The sequence below is a fragment of the Rhinoderma darwinii genome, chromosome 6 (assembly GCF_050947455.1).
Source record: "Rhinoderma darwinii isolate aRhiDar2 chromosome 6, aRhiDar2.hap1, whole genome shotgun sequence".
Lineage (NCBI taxonomy): Eukaryota > Metazoa > Chordata > Amphibia > Anura > Rhinodermatidae > Rhinoderma > Rhinoderma darwinii.
In genome coordinates this window covers 35,926,581-35,941,601 of record NC_134692.1, presented here as the reverse complement: position 1 = coordinate 35,941,601, position 15,021 = coordinate 35,926,581, and the positions used below count along the sequence as shown (strand labels likewise).

Genomic DNA, 15,021 nt, shown 5'->3' with positions numbered 1-15,021 from the left:
ATACGTTGGTTCTATGCAGAAGTAGAGTAATAAATAATAATCATATAAATGTATACAGATATGGCATGGAACTATTGGTATTATATATAATGCCTGTCTATGTGTTTCACATTTATTTCATTTTTCTCTGCAATTCTGCACCAGTAGTCTGTTTTTAATCCACAGAGAACTGACAAAGCAATCTACTGTACAGCCAGGCCGATGTGGGAGGGAACTTGGTGTCTGTTGGGGCACATCAGAGTGCCCTGCCCCGTAATAGGGAATAGCCAAACCCACGCAAATGACTAGTGCTGAAGTATCTTTCTATGTAAATATATTATTTGTGCCAGAAAAAAATATCAGCATTTCCCATTTTGAGTTACATCACTATATACGATGCAGCAGGATCAATTGTACAAAGGCCCTTAACTTGCATTAATAGTAAAGGACTATTTCACAGCGAAAAGGGGGCAGAAATCACTGACTGAATGTGTTGGTTTACCACAGTTCACTTTATGTCCACTAGGTTGCGCTGTGTGACTAAAAATACTTATGCAAAATGAAGTGGAGTTTCATCTGGTGTTCACCCCATTACACTGAAATTTGAATAACCTCTGAATTTTACAGATTATTTGCTCATTTACGTTGACATATTTTGGCATGTTAAAAAATGGAGGTAGGTAAAAATTTCAACATGTAAATTGACATGTTTAACATAATATGGTGACTGCCATAATAATCTCTCAACAATTTTCAATCTTAAGTCAAGCAAAATGTGCTTCTCCTGAGGAAAAATTTACAACTTTAAATTCTCTCTGAAAATGAATGGCTCCAGAATGCAATGTGTCTTTTATGTCCGTAAATAAAACAAAAGTCTCTGATTTTCTGTGAATAGCTATGGGATCATGAAATTGTAAATTTACATAGTTGTGCACACCCTTCTGAGTTCACTTTAGAGGCACTGTCATAGCCGAACAGATGATTAGATGCTTCGCTTTGCATAATAGTATTTGTTATTCCGCTCGGGGAACAGATCTATGAGTTTTAAGGTGTGCAGTCTATGAATTTATTAAAAGGGATGCTATGAGGTTTTGGCAATTTATGAAGTTTTGCACAATTTATGGATAAAATGAACACATGAGGATTCTGCAAAATTCTATGGTTATATTGTTGTGGAGTATAGTAAATCAAAAAGGGCAAATTATTCAGCCCAATTCACAGATTTTCCAGACCTGCCAACTTGCAAGCCCCAAAAATACAATAAGGGAATCAATTCGCTAATCTTTGGCCTTCAAAAGCAAATCACAAATAAGTACAATCGATTTGCCCTATTAGTCCACTGATTGAATCTGGAATTTTTTGGGATTGTGACCAGTGTTGGAATGTGGTTCTTTGGGCCCAATATAAGATATGATTCTGAGGGCCCACCCTCCTTCTATACAGAACATGTGCATTATTACAGCTAACACCTCATTCCAACGTCTGGGATCAGTGATAACACCCTCGATCCCGGCCGTTTAATTGCTTAGTTGCCTCGCTCAATAGTGACTGTGTCATCTAAGCAGTTAAATGAAGGGGGCCCTCTGTCATCTTATCGACCCCCCTGCGACCCAATCACAGTGCAGATGCGTTGTTATGATCACTGGAAGCCTACTGAAGGCCTTCAGGTCTGCCATTTTAGTGCTCCTATTAAGACTGTTAAGTAGTGCTGTGTATTCTACCAGTGATCAAACGATTGCATGTTCAAGCCTTATAGTGGGACTGAAAATAAGTTTAAAAAAGTTTTTAACAATATACAAAAAATAATTCAATTTAAAAAAATCCTCGTTTTCCCATGTTTCCATAAAATAATGTAAACAATAAAAAAAACTACACAATTGGTATCACCACATCGATAAAAGTCTGCACTATTACAATATAACAATATTGATCCCACACGGTAAATGCCAAAATTGCTACTTTTTTTAATTAAATTGTCTCCTCAAAAAGTTTTTTAAAAAAAAGTGCTAAAAACTGTGTATGTTCCCTAAAAAAGTACCAATAAAAACTGCAGCTCGTCCTACAAAAAACAAGCCCTAACTTGGCTCCATCAGCGGAAAAATAAAAAAAATTGCGGGTCATTATGGAATATGGCAACACAAAACGATTTTATTTCCAGCAAATGTTTTTTTATTTTGTAAAAGTATTAAAACATAAAAAAGGACTGTATATTAATTTGGTATTGACGTAATTGTACTGACCCGGAGAACAAAGTTAACTAGTAATTTTTACCTCAGGGTGAACTCCGTAAAATCAAACCCCAAGAAACTATTGGTATTGCTGTTTTTTTCCCATTCCACCCCATAAAATAATGTTTAAATATTTTTCAGTATATTATATTGTGCCATTAAAAAATACAACTTGTCCCGCAAAAAAACAAGCCTTAAAGGGAATGTGTCGCAAGAATTTATTTTATTTTTTTAGTTAAACAATTAGTATTTAAGTGATTACACATTGTTTTAATTTTTTTAATTTTTTTCACAAGTCAGGAAATATTATAAATTAGATTCTAATTTATAACATTTCCATGTGCTGGCCACTAGAGGGAGCCGTTCCCAAAATTGCAGCGTGGTCAACCTCATTGCTTTATGCTGCAAATTTTGGGTAGACACCCTCTCTCTAGTGTCCTCACACAATCCTCCCTCCCTTATTCTGGCTAGTGCCAGTAGAAGGAGGGGTTTGAATCTTCAAACCTCCTACACTGTGCCGCCATTTTCTGAGCGATTGCACAGTGTAGGAGGATTAAATACAGTGCTCAGCAGACAGTATAACACGAACATACACGAACATAATACACACATCACATACACGAACATAAATTACCTGCTCCTTCCGCCGCTGCCGCCTCTGCAACTATGCCTTGCTCCTTCGCTTCCTTGAACATATGGTCGAAAGCCGCGGCCGCGTCATCTTACTGTCCGGCAGCGGCTTCCGGTCCACATGAAAATGCCGCCGGATTTCGCTCTGCGAACGAGCTTCGTTTTGGTCTGTGTGGGAGCAGCGCATGCGTCGTTCCCACACAGACGGCGTACGCTGCAGTGAATGGAACGGCTCCCGTTCGCATACTCTATGGGGTTGTATGTGCCATATTCTATCTCTGTATGTGTCGGTAATCAACACATACAGAGATGAAAATAAATGGCAGCCCCCATAGAGAAGTAAAAATAAGAACAAAGTAAAAAGTAGAACACGAGAATATAAATAAATAACATTTATGTTAATATCATATTAAAAGCAATATGATAAAAAAAAAAGAAAATTCATGACACCTTCCCTTTAAACAGAAGAAAAACGAAATTTAAAAACTAAAAATGGCCTGGTACTTAAAGAGGCTCTGTCACCAGATTTTGCAGCCCCTATCTGCTATTGCAGCAGATAGGCGCTGCAATGTAGATTACAGTAACGTTTTTATTTTTAAAAAACAATCATTTTTGGCCAAGTTATGACCATTTTTGTAGTTATGCAAATGAGGCTTGCAAAAGTCCAAGTGGGTGTGTTTAAAAGTAAAAGTCCAAGTGGGCGTGTATTATGTGCGTACATCGGGGCGTTTTTAATACTTTTACTAGCTGGGCGTTCTGATGAGAAGTATCATCCACTTCTCTTCAGAACGCCCAGCTTCTGCCAGATCACGCTGTGACGTCACTCACAGGTCCTGCATCGTGTCAGACGAGCGAGGACACATCGGCACCAGAGGCTACAGTTGATTCTGCAGCAGCATCGGCGTTAGCAGGTAAGTCGATGTAGCTACTTACCTGCTAACGCCGATGCTGCTGCAGAATCAACTGTAGCCTCTGGTGCCGATGTGTCCTCGCTCGTCTGACACGATGCAGGACCTGTGAGTGACGTCACAGCGTGATATGGCAGAAGCTGGGCGTTCTGAAGAGAAGTGGATGATACTTCTCATCAGAACGCCCAGCTAGTAAAAGTATTAAAAACGCCCCGATGTACGCACATAATACACGCCCACTTGGACTTTTACTTTTAAACACACCCACTTGGACTTTTGCAAGCCTCATTTGCATAACTACAAAAATGGTCATAACTTGGCCAAAAATGCTCGTTTTTTTAAAATAAAAACGTTACTGTAATCTACATTGCAGCGCCGATCTGCTGCAATAGCAGATAGGGGTTGCAAAATCTGGTGACAGAGCCTCTTTAAGGGCTTAATGTCGTAAATGTTCTTGTTGTTGTAATAATAATTGTAATAATAATTATCTTCATAAAGCGGCAACTTATCCTGCTGCACTTTACAATTCAGAGGTAACATGTGCAGACAATATCAGACATTACATAGTGACAAAACAAAACAGTTCAAACAAGAGGAGTGACAACAAGAGCTTACAATCTATGAGGAAATAGGGGTGATGCAAGAGGTAAAAGTGCTTGTTCAGTACAATGGTCCGGCCATCTTTTATAAACATAGGGTAGTATAGATAAAGCTGCATGAGCCGGTCACCAGCCAGTATCTGTGTATGACAGATATAAAGTATATTAGGGTGCAATGAGTGTGGCGTGTATTTTTAAATTAAGAAATCAGGTTCTGAGGACGTTAAGGGTGGTAAGTGAAAGGAGTCAGATTAGGGATTAGCCAGATTAGGGAATGTGCTAGGCCTGCCTGGAAAGACGTGTTTTTAGGAGCACCCGTAAAACTGTGGCTGTTGGGATTTAATCTAATTGTCTGGGTAGCACATTCCAGAGGACTGGTGCAGCACAAGAGAAGTCTTGGAGACAGGAGTCGGCGGTTCGGATTATGAAGGATGTTCATCTGAGGTTATTGTCAGGACGTAGAGCACGGGTAGGAGGGTAGAGATAAGGGAGGAGATGTAGGGAGCTGCACTGTGGGAGAGCTTTGTGGGTAACAGTAATACATTTAAATTGAATTCTAAAGTGAATGGGCAACCAGTGCAGTGACTGGCACAGGGTAGAGGTATTGGTGTGGCGGTGCAGTGCATTGACTGGCACAGGGTAGAGGTATTGGTGTGGCGGTGCAGTGCATTGACTGGCACAGCGTAGAGGTATTGGTGTGGCGGTGCAGTGCATTGACTGGCACAGGGTAGAGGTATTGGTGTGGCGGTGCAGTGCATTGACTGGCACAGGGTAGAGGTATTGGTGTAGCGGTGCAGTGCATTGACTGGCACAGGGTAGAGGCGTTGGTGTAGCTATCCAGTGCAGTGACTGGCATGGGGTAGAGGCATTAGTGTGGCCAGAAATATGAGTCTGGCTGCTGCATTCAGAATAGATGATGGGAGAGTTTGGTGAGGAGAAGACCTATTAGTATTAGTTACAGAACTTAAAGGGGTTGGTCACTTTAGGTATACTATTTCCAAATGTGTGTTAAACATTAACATTAAGGGCAGATTCACACGAACGTTGCGTTTTTGCGCGCGCAAACAACGCAGCGTTTTGCGAGCGCAAAAACCATTTGACAGCTGCGTGTGTCATGCGTGTCTGATGCGCGGCTGCGTGATTTTCGCGCAGCCGGCATCATAGAGATGAGGCTTGTCAACGCCCGTCACTGTCCAAGGTGCTGAAAGAGCTAAATCTTTCAGCACCCTCGACAGTGAATGCCGAACACAACAGCGAAAAACCTGTTAAAAAAAAAGATAAAGTTCCTACTTACCGAGAACTTCCCGGCCGTTGCCTTGGTGACGCGTCCTTGGTGACGCGTCCTTGGTGACGCGCCTCTCTTGACATCGGGCCCCACCTCCCTGGATGACGCAGCAGTCCAAGTGACCGCTGCAGCCTGTGATTGGCTGCAGCCTGTGCTTGGCCTGTGATTGGCTGGAGCTGTCACTTGAACTGAAGTGTCATCCCGGGAGGTCGGACTGCAGGAAGGAGACAGGAGTAATCGGTAAGTTAGAACTTCGGGTTTTTTTACAGGTTAATGTATTTTGGGATCGCAAGTCACTGTCCATGGTGCTGAAACAGTTTAACTCTTTCAGCACCATGGACAGTGACTATCTCCTGACGTCGCGTACCGATAATTTTTTGGCCGGGATCGGCCAAAACGAGTTTGGCCGAACCCGGTGAAGTTCGGTACGCTTGTCCGGCTTCGCTCATCGCAAAGACACTCCGTTTGGATGTTTGGAAACAGAAAAGCACGTGGTGCTTTTCGGTTTTCATTCATCCTTTTCACTGCTGTTGCGCGAATCACGCTCGTCCCACGGAAGTGCTTCCGTGTGGTGCGCGTGATTTTCACGCACCCATTGACTTCAATGGGTGCGTGATGCGCGAAATACGCAGAGTTATTGAACCTGTCGCGCTTTTTGCGCAGCAGACAAACGCTGCGCAAAAAGCACGGACTGTCTGTACTGCCCCATAGACTTGTATTGGTCCATGCGTGCCGCGTGAAAACCACGCGGCCCGCACGGACCGAATACACGCTCGTGTGAATCCCCCCTAACTGCGATATAGGGGCGTGGCTATATAGAGGGGTGTAGAGGTTGTAATTTCATCTGTTTCCAATGGCCCCTCTACCACATAAGAAGACACCAGTATTATAAATGGCACATCGTCGGTGGGAGGACCTTTACAGATTTTGAAATGTGGCCCAAGAGCTTAGAGTTATGCCTCTTGCTTTGCCCTCACCCATTTAGAGGCTGCATGGATAATCTAAGTACTGTAGTCTCCATTTTCCACGTCGGCGAGAGAAAAAACCTGGACCATTTCTACCTATTTGCTCTTAGTCTATTCACTGAGATAACATGAGACCAGAATTGGAATCCACAGCAAAAAAGAGACACCTTTCAGGCGCAAAACTTCCAGCACACAGAGTTGAGAGATGTTTTTCTTTATTGTACAAAAAGTCTCCAAATACAACGCATTTTGGGAATTCAGTACCCCTTTTTTCATGTACATAAGATTGTCTCATGTACTTGAGAAAGGGGTACTGAATCCCCGAAATGCATTGTATTTGGAGAGCTTTTTACCTAGCTGCCTATACTTCACTAACACCACATGGAAATGTGAGCTTTTTTGATCTGCTCACTTGGTTGTGGTGTTGTGTGTGTCTTTGTTGCTGTAGTGCTGTTCCTATGTGGGATGTGGCCCAAAGCCAAGGTGGCTTAACCTGGCAGCAGAGGTGCTGTTGGTCCCCTTGGGTTGCTCCCCCTGCAGGTGCTGTGCTGCGGTGACATTGGTTGTCATGTGACACCGCACCTATTAGAGTAGGGACTCACTTAAAAGAGGTTCCCATGAAGTGGCAAGTGGGCTTATACAGCTGGATCAAAATGTTTACTAAGAACCTCATGTTCATGTTTATAAATTTTGCTGAGCCGCAATACAGCAATGTATAAGAAGTAGATGTGCGGCCCAGATTTCTGCATATCTACATGATGGCTGACTCCTTAATCACCCTCATTCAGAGCTTCCGTCACTTCCCCAGTAACCACTGATAGCTCTGGCTTTTGAATGGGTCACAGTACACCGGCCATTGATGTCCAAATCAAACATTGCGCAATGTAAACCTACGATTGCTCATAAATTGAAAGGGTAATGACATTAAACTTTACAGAATAAGAATTTGTTTTAGATTTATTTTATATCTGTGTTAAAACCTGAAACAATTGATGTGAAAATTTGACCATAAAGACCGAGATTTGAAATGCAGACAAAAGCTGTGGATTTATAGACACACATAAAATATATATTATTTCATGTGAGTGTTGACATGTCTACGTATGCCTCATAAGGCATACAAACTACTGGCAAGTGTGAGCGTAACAAGTTCTTAAGGTGGCCATACAGAGCTGGATTTTTGGCCCTATGCAATGGTCAAAATGGTGAATGGTCAAATATAGATGTCATAGAGGGTAGTTCCTTGTTCGGAACCCCCCTCTTTGAGCCAGATCAGACAGTTGCTAACAGAGAGCAGCTCTCGCACTTGCAGACCCGACCCTTCCATGTAATACATGAACAGCAATTTATTTCAATGTCCGTCATGTAATATTACATATCTCCCGCAGTGGCCGATAATGTATGACCAGCCGGAGATTTCTAAAGCCAGACCCATGGTGATCAGTTCTTTGCCAGCTTTTACCAACAAATTGTGAATGATTAGAAACGCAAATAAAACTAGATTATAGAGGGCATATAGAGGGAATTTCCCTATTTATCACTTTCTTAAAAGGTATATGCACTTTTGTTGAAATTCATCTAAAATAAAAAAAAAGCAACTTTGCAAATAGTTGCAAATAAAAAAAAAATCTCCTGCTTTCTCTATACAGTTACTATGCAGACCTATGTGTTTCCATGGCTACAGACTGCCTTCAGCAGCCATGTGTTTGTCCTACTGTCTGTAGGTTTGCAAGAAGAAGAGGTAGAGGGAGTGAAGTAATACATGATTGCAGTATAAGATTTCACACATGGTTTGTAGTCTGTTACTATGGAGACACATAGGTCTACATAGCAGCTGTAGACTCAAAATATTATTTTGTTATTAAGACTACTAGCAAAGTTTCTTTACCATTTATTTTTGGAACAATAAAAAGAAAAAAAATGGTTGCAAATGTGTACATTTCCTTTAAAGGCTGTCTGAATATAACATGTTTAATTGTACAGTTCCTTGAAACTTTAAGAAAGGGATTTATTTCTTCATATTTGCCATTTCTTTAAGCTTTACTAGATCACAGTAATTCTTTATTGCGTCGCCACATTTACTGCAGGATATCTCTAGTACCTTACAAGAATTCTGCACTTCATACCAATAAAAATTTATTGTTAAACAATTGTGACAATTATGACTCTTGTATAACTTTATGTATGTCTATATATAATCCATTAAAGCCGCTTCTCACACAGACTCATATAGTCATGATAGGCCGAGTTGTACCAGATCATCGTGCGTGCCTCATTTTTCTCAAGCGCCCTGTGCTAGATACATCATGGTGTGATCTGCTATGTTTCGTTTACTGTTGAGCCAAGCGATATAATACAAAAAACATTTCCTGGCAAACGTTTTAATAAGCACCAGCAAATCTGTAAGTGAAAAAGTGAACACAGTTGTAAGGAAGACACAGCACGTTTTTTATGTTTTCCATTAAAACTTGGGTGGGTTTGTAATAGCATTTAATGTTATAAATAATCAATGTATAAATCATTAGTAGGGAAGTAGCAGATAAATAAATTTCCCTTTCCATTGCTGTCACTATAGCGGCCCATTCACATGATGGTCAACAGATGAGGCAGGGGACCCGAACAGCGCCAGCGAGGGAATGGTGAGGCACTCTAAGGCCGGTTTCATACTGTTAGTGCCGGTCATTCGATTAGCGGCTATAATACAGACACAAAAATGTTCACGTTAGAAGCTTGTGAAAAATACGGACCTAAAGGTAAGAATATTGTAAAGTTTTTATATTCCTAAAAAAAAAACTTTTATCCTTTATTTTTAATATTTTTTATTTTGACTTATATCTCTTACAATACTAATAGAACCAACCAATAGAAGATAGGCAGTTACACTAATCCCTTCCTGCACCTAATCAGACCATTTGTCAACTTCATGAATCCATTTTACCGGAATTGCAGAGATTTTTAGTCTTTTTAGTTCTAATGAATAATATATATAAAGATATCTGCATGTAGATAAAGACATAATGGCATGTGTGAACTCTGCACATCTTAAACTTTTATCCCTCAGTGGTGTTGTGCGTCTCAGGCTCTGCTTGGATTTAACGTGACTTTTATGCATTTTTTTTAAACAACGTTATGTTTTGATACAAAATTGCACGAAGGCGTTCATGAGTGTAGTTTGCTGGATGTCATTTTTACAATGTTCCCATTGTCTACTTTTCTATAATACATGCATATGGGGGTATAATCTGATTTCTTTGTTTTATGATTCAGGTTTTATTTGTGTATTTTAAAAGTCTGAAAATTATTGTGGCACAAAAGTAATAGAGGCAGGTTCACATTCTTATTTTTTTTCTGTAACTAAAATTGATAATGCATCACACACAGAAAAGATTATTCTTGTCTTCCGAGATGTGAACCTGGGACAGCCCTTCACAGGGAAATACTCGAACAGTGGGTCACAATAAAAATTAGAGTGGTGTTTTTTAAGGGGTGTGACATATAAAAGGGCATGGCTAAATATATTCAGACCCCATATAATAATATCAGACCTCAGACCAGACCCCTTAATCAGACCCCAGACCCCCTAAATATATTCAGATCTTATATACAGTGGCGTAACTACCGCTATAGCAGCCGTAGCGGCTGCTACGGGGCCCGCAGCATGAGGGGGCCCGTGACACCCGCCGGCACGGGCCCCCCCCCCATGGCCGGAGGCTCTGCTAGCAGCTGCTATGGCTGCTACAGCGCGACGCCACTGAAGGGGTTGTTCCTACAAAAGACATGCATCCCCTATCCACAGGATAGGGGATACATGTGGGATCGCTGGGACGCCCAGCGATAAGGAGAACTGGGGACCGAAAGTCCCCAGAAGTTCTCCATGACAGACCTCAGACTTCCAGGGGGCTGTCGGCAGCTCCATAGAAATTACTTGTGCACTGGTCGCGCTTGTGCGCATGCGTGACCAGCGCTCCTTTAATTTTTATTGAACTGCGAAGACCACGGAAGTCCGAGGTTTGTCATGGAGAACTTGGGGGGACTTTCATTCCCCCGTTCTCCTTATCGCTGCCAGCGATCACACATGTATCCCCTATCCTGTGGATAGGGGATACATCTCTTTTGTAGGACAAACTATAGGCCGTTTTTTTTGGGGGGGGGGGCTGTATGGCGTTATCTACAGGGGGGGCTGTATGGTGTAGTCTACAGGGGGGGCTGTATGGTGTAATCTACAGGGGGGGCTGTATGGCATTATCTACAGGGGGGCTGTATGGCGTTATCTACAGGGGGCTGTATGGCGTCATCTACAGGGGGGATTTGGGGCTGTATGGCGTTATCTACAGGAGGGCTGTATGGCGTCATCTACAGGGGGGATTTGGGGCTGTATGGTGTAATCTACAGGGGGGCTGTATGGCGTTATCTACAGGGAGCTGTATGGCATTATCTACAGGGGGGCTGTATGGCATTATCTACAGGGGGATGGCTGTATGGCGTTATCTACAGGGGGAGGGCTGTATGGCGCTATCTACAGTGGGAGTACTGTATGGGGTTATCTACAGGGGGAGGGCTGTATGGCGTTATGTACAGGAGGGCTGTAAGGCGTTATCTACAAGGGGCTGTGTATGGCGCTATCTACAGGGGGCTGTGTATGGCGCTATCTACAGGGGGCTGTGTATGGCGCTATCTACAGGGGGCTATATGGTGCTATCTATAGGGGGCGCTGTGTGGCAGAATCTATAGGGAGGCACTATCTACAAGGGGGGGTTGTGTGATACCCAGGGGATGGGGGGCCCCAGTCAAAAGTTTTCTATGGGGCCCAGTCTTTCCTAGTTACGCCCCTGCTTATATACCTGTAGCTAGTTTCAGGAAAACATCCAAAGTCGGCCGCAGAAAACTCTGCAGCAAATCCGACCCAGATTTCGCAGGGAATTCCAGCCGAAAGTCTGCACCAAATTGCGTTTGATTTGGTGCGATTTTTGGCCAGATTTGCACTGCAGAAACGAAGAGGGGATTAAAAAAAAAGAATAAAAGACAATACTCGCCTCCCCTCTCCTGGCGCTGCCATAGCGAACAATCCCTGCTCCCCCGGCTGATCTGTGTTGAGCCGCCTCCTGGGATGACATCTTGTCCCATGTGACACTGTAGCCTGTGATTGGCTGCAGCAGTCAAATGAAAAAAAAACCTCATCCCAGGATGGAGGCTCAACACAGTCCAACCCAGGGCGAAGGACATGTCAGGGTAGGAGCGCCAGGAAAAGTATGTATAATCTTTTTCAATTTTCCATTGAACTCAACGGTGAAAATCTGCAACAAACGTGTGACCATTCCGTGCAGGGAGTGGATGAGATTTGTTACATTTTATCCCCTTTGCTGATACTATAAAACACTGTTGATTTTCTGCCTCCAAATCTGAATAGGAAATCTGCAGCAATTTTGTGAACTTACCCTACCTCTGACTAATAATGGTCACTTTTCAAAAAAGAATCCCAACTAGATACATTGAAGCAAATAATTCAGTGAAAAGAATTTCAACAGCATTCACTGCTTTGGACTATATTGAGCTTGTGCAGCACAGGAGAAGGCATAACGCCAGACAAGATGTAGCGGTCACCACCCACTGCGCCTGACCGATAAACCTGTGACACCACAGCTCTTTAGCCTCAACCCTCATGGCAGCCAATGGTGAGCAGATGCTCTGATGTGTGGAGACGACGCCAGGCAATTCAATGGGAGGCACAGATGGCCACGGCACTCTTCATTACTTGATTCTTGTGCCATGCCAATGAAAATTAGGATACAGCAAGGGCATATATTCCATAGAGACAGCCACTACCCTTCGGGTGTAGGGATGGTATCGCCCAGGGGCGAACATAACATTGGTAAAACCTGTGCGGCTGCACAGGGGCCCAAGTAGGTAAGGGGGCCCAGTGTCACCTTAAAGAAGCCTTCTTCTGTCTTTTAGATTGCATGTGAATGTCTGAGCTAATGATTTTTATGGCTACCAATTACTGATGGATTGTTAGAAAGACATAAAGGGGTGATTTATGATGAGATATTGGAGAGTAAGGGGCCCATATACTGTTTTTACACAGGGGCCCTCAGCTGTCTGTGTCCATCCCTGGTGTGGCCGTAACTCTGGTTGGTTTTCTTCACAATGGGCTCCATCTTCATCGTAACGTTAGCTAGTAATGGGGAGGGAGCATGCTTCAATTCCCTCCTGGAATAGGTGGGGAAGAATCAAGGTGAATAAGTTTTGTATCCCTGCCTCAGGAGGTAGAAAAGGTGGTCTTTACATCTGCTCAATCAATAACTAATGGTTTTGTGAGAGTTTGGATAATTTGTCAAATTATTGACCATCAAGTGCCAGAGTGAAGAACTTTTACTATAGCTGCGTTATGCACAGAAACAGGACTACATTGCTGGAGACTATAGGCAGACAGTTGTTTCCCTAAATTCGCCCCTGAACATCACATTTTTATGCAAGACGATTGTAGTTGGTGAAGTCGCCAGAAAAAAGAAATTATTATACACAACACTCGCCCAATCTTATTCAATCAAACTGTTGTGCTGAAATAAGTGTAAAATGTAAGATGTGTAAGAAAAGAGCTGCCCTCTTTTTATAATTTGTAAAAAGAGGCCACTTTTTGCTCCCCTTAGGGTGTGTTCACATGTGGCAGCTTTGTTGCTCAAATTTCTTCAGTAAATCTGCTGCATGTGAACACAACCTAAAGTTTATTCCAACCTACCTCCCACAACTTTCAACTTAAAATAGTCTTTACACCTGAATGAGAATGATGTATGTGTACTAGTCAAAATATTATATTTATATAACACACATCAATAAAAATTTCCGTTGAAATGTCTGCAAATAATATTTGTAATATATATAAAAAAAACAATCTGATGTCAGAAGTTTAATCTGACTATAAGATAAGTGGCACTACATAGACACTGCTTATCTCTTCATGCAGAAGTGGTCTGTTGCAGATCATTTTTGCAGGGATATCTAAAGCCCCTATTATACCGAGACATCGTTTATCGGCGCTCGTTGTATGGATGGGGACGAGCAGTCGTTACTCCGATCGCTGGTCCCCATACATTATTATCATGTCAGCAGCGCGTCTCCCTGTTTAGACAAAGAGATGTGCTGAAAACAACGATAATATTTTACTTTTTTAAGACGATACGACCAGCAGATGATCGCCCAGTGTAAAACTCCCATTACTCCTGTGCCAAACACTGATTGACTAACATGAAGTGTTCCCTCACTCTTTAAACAAGAGGTTCATGAGCAGCTACAGTATATATTACAGAGTCCAGTGTCCCAGCTGCTGCAATGCAACATAATATACAACTCAAATGCTTTTTTTTTTTTTTTAAATGATAATGGATACTATAAATTATAAAGAATATTAGTTCATGTTCCATGACTTTATCATCACACTCTATCAAACCTTAAAGGGGACGTACCACAACCCCAGCCCTGGCCATCTATGCTTCATAGTGACTCTGTCGCGGCTGTCTGGACACTGCAGGTCCCAGGACTCAGTTTATAGCGTGTACCCCCCTTATGACATAAGTACCTGCCACACTCCCACCTGTGACATCACCACCCATTCTGGAACCTTAAAGAGGACATGTCAGCAATTTCACTGACAGTGCCTATTACCCGTGTGATGTCACAAACTTGTGATGTCATGAACCCCTGTGATGTCACCATATGCACTGTTGCTAAACATGAGACCCACCAGATCATGTTCCTGACACCACTACTTACTTCGTTTATAGGGTTGGCAATTTGACATTGCATCATAGGGAACATGCTTAACCCTTTAACACAAAGGGCACAATATGGGACTATCCTTCCCTGTATTGTGTGTTTATTTTATTAAAATTCAACAGTTTTTAGAAAGTAGCTAAAGGGGCTTAGGGTATAGCAGGAGCCTAAAGGAGGTCAGCACCAATGATGATCTGGGTATATTGGGTATCTTTTGTGTTTGTGCTTTGTTTTTTTGTGGTGTGTAATTGTGCACACATGTATAATGCCCCTTCCCTTTGATAAAATCCTGTTTACACCACTGCGTAACAAAAGATTGCATTTCTGTATTAACCCTTATACTGCTGGGACATGCAGAATATTTGAGTGATAAACATGCAATTTATTTGTGGTTTGTGTGTGTGTGTGTGTGTGTGTGTGTGTGTGCATGTGTCTGTGTGTGTGTTAAAAGCTAATGCTGTAGGTGATGGAAGATCACAACCGGCGGCACTCTCCCACGTTAATGATATTAAGTGTGAGCCATTAAATTACTTCCCATAAATTGAATATGTATGTGTATTTTGGCAAGGGCAAGGATGTACTACATAAACCAATAGTTGAATAATAAAACAAAACACACAATTTAGCAGAGGATGTGGGTAGATAGAGCAGTTAACACTG

At 42.2% G+C, this 15,021-nt stretch overlaps 2 long non-coding RNA genes across 2 annotated transcripts in view; one reads left to right on the top strand and one right to left on the bottom strand.

Moving 5' to 3' along the window:
• The window catches only part of LOC142656254 (uncharacterized), a 226,358-nt gene that overhangs the window by 143,474 nt on the left and 67,863 nt on the right, over positions 1-15,021 (top strand). Inside the window, exon 2 of the long non-coding RNA XR_012849635.1 lies at positions 9,170-9,347. This is a non-coding gene — a long non-coding RNA (uncharacterized LOC142656254). The remainder of the gene's footprint in view (positions 1-9,169; positions 9,348-15,021) is intronic.
• On the bottom strand, positions 8,754-14,125 carry LOC142656253 (uncharacterized). The gene is made up of 2 exons (XR_012849634.1): positions 14,055-14,125; positions 8,754-8,994 (listed from the first exon to the last, which is right to left on the bottom strand). It is a non-coding gene; the product is annotated as an uncharacterized LOC142656253 (long non-coding RNA).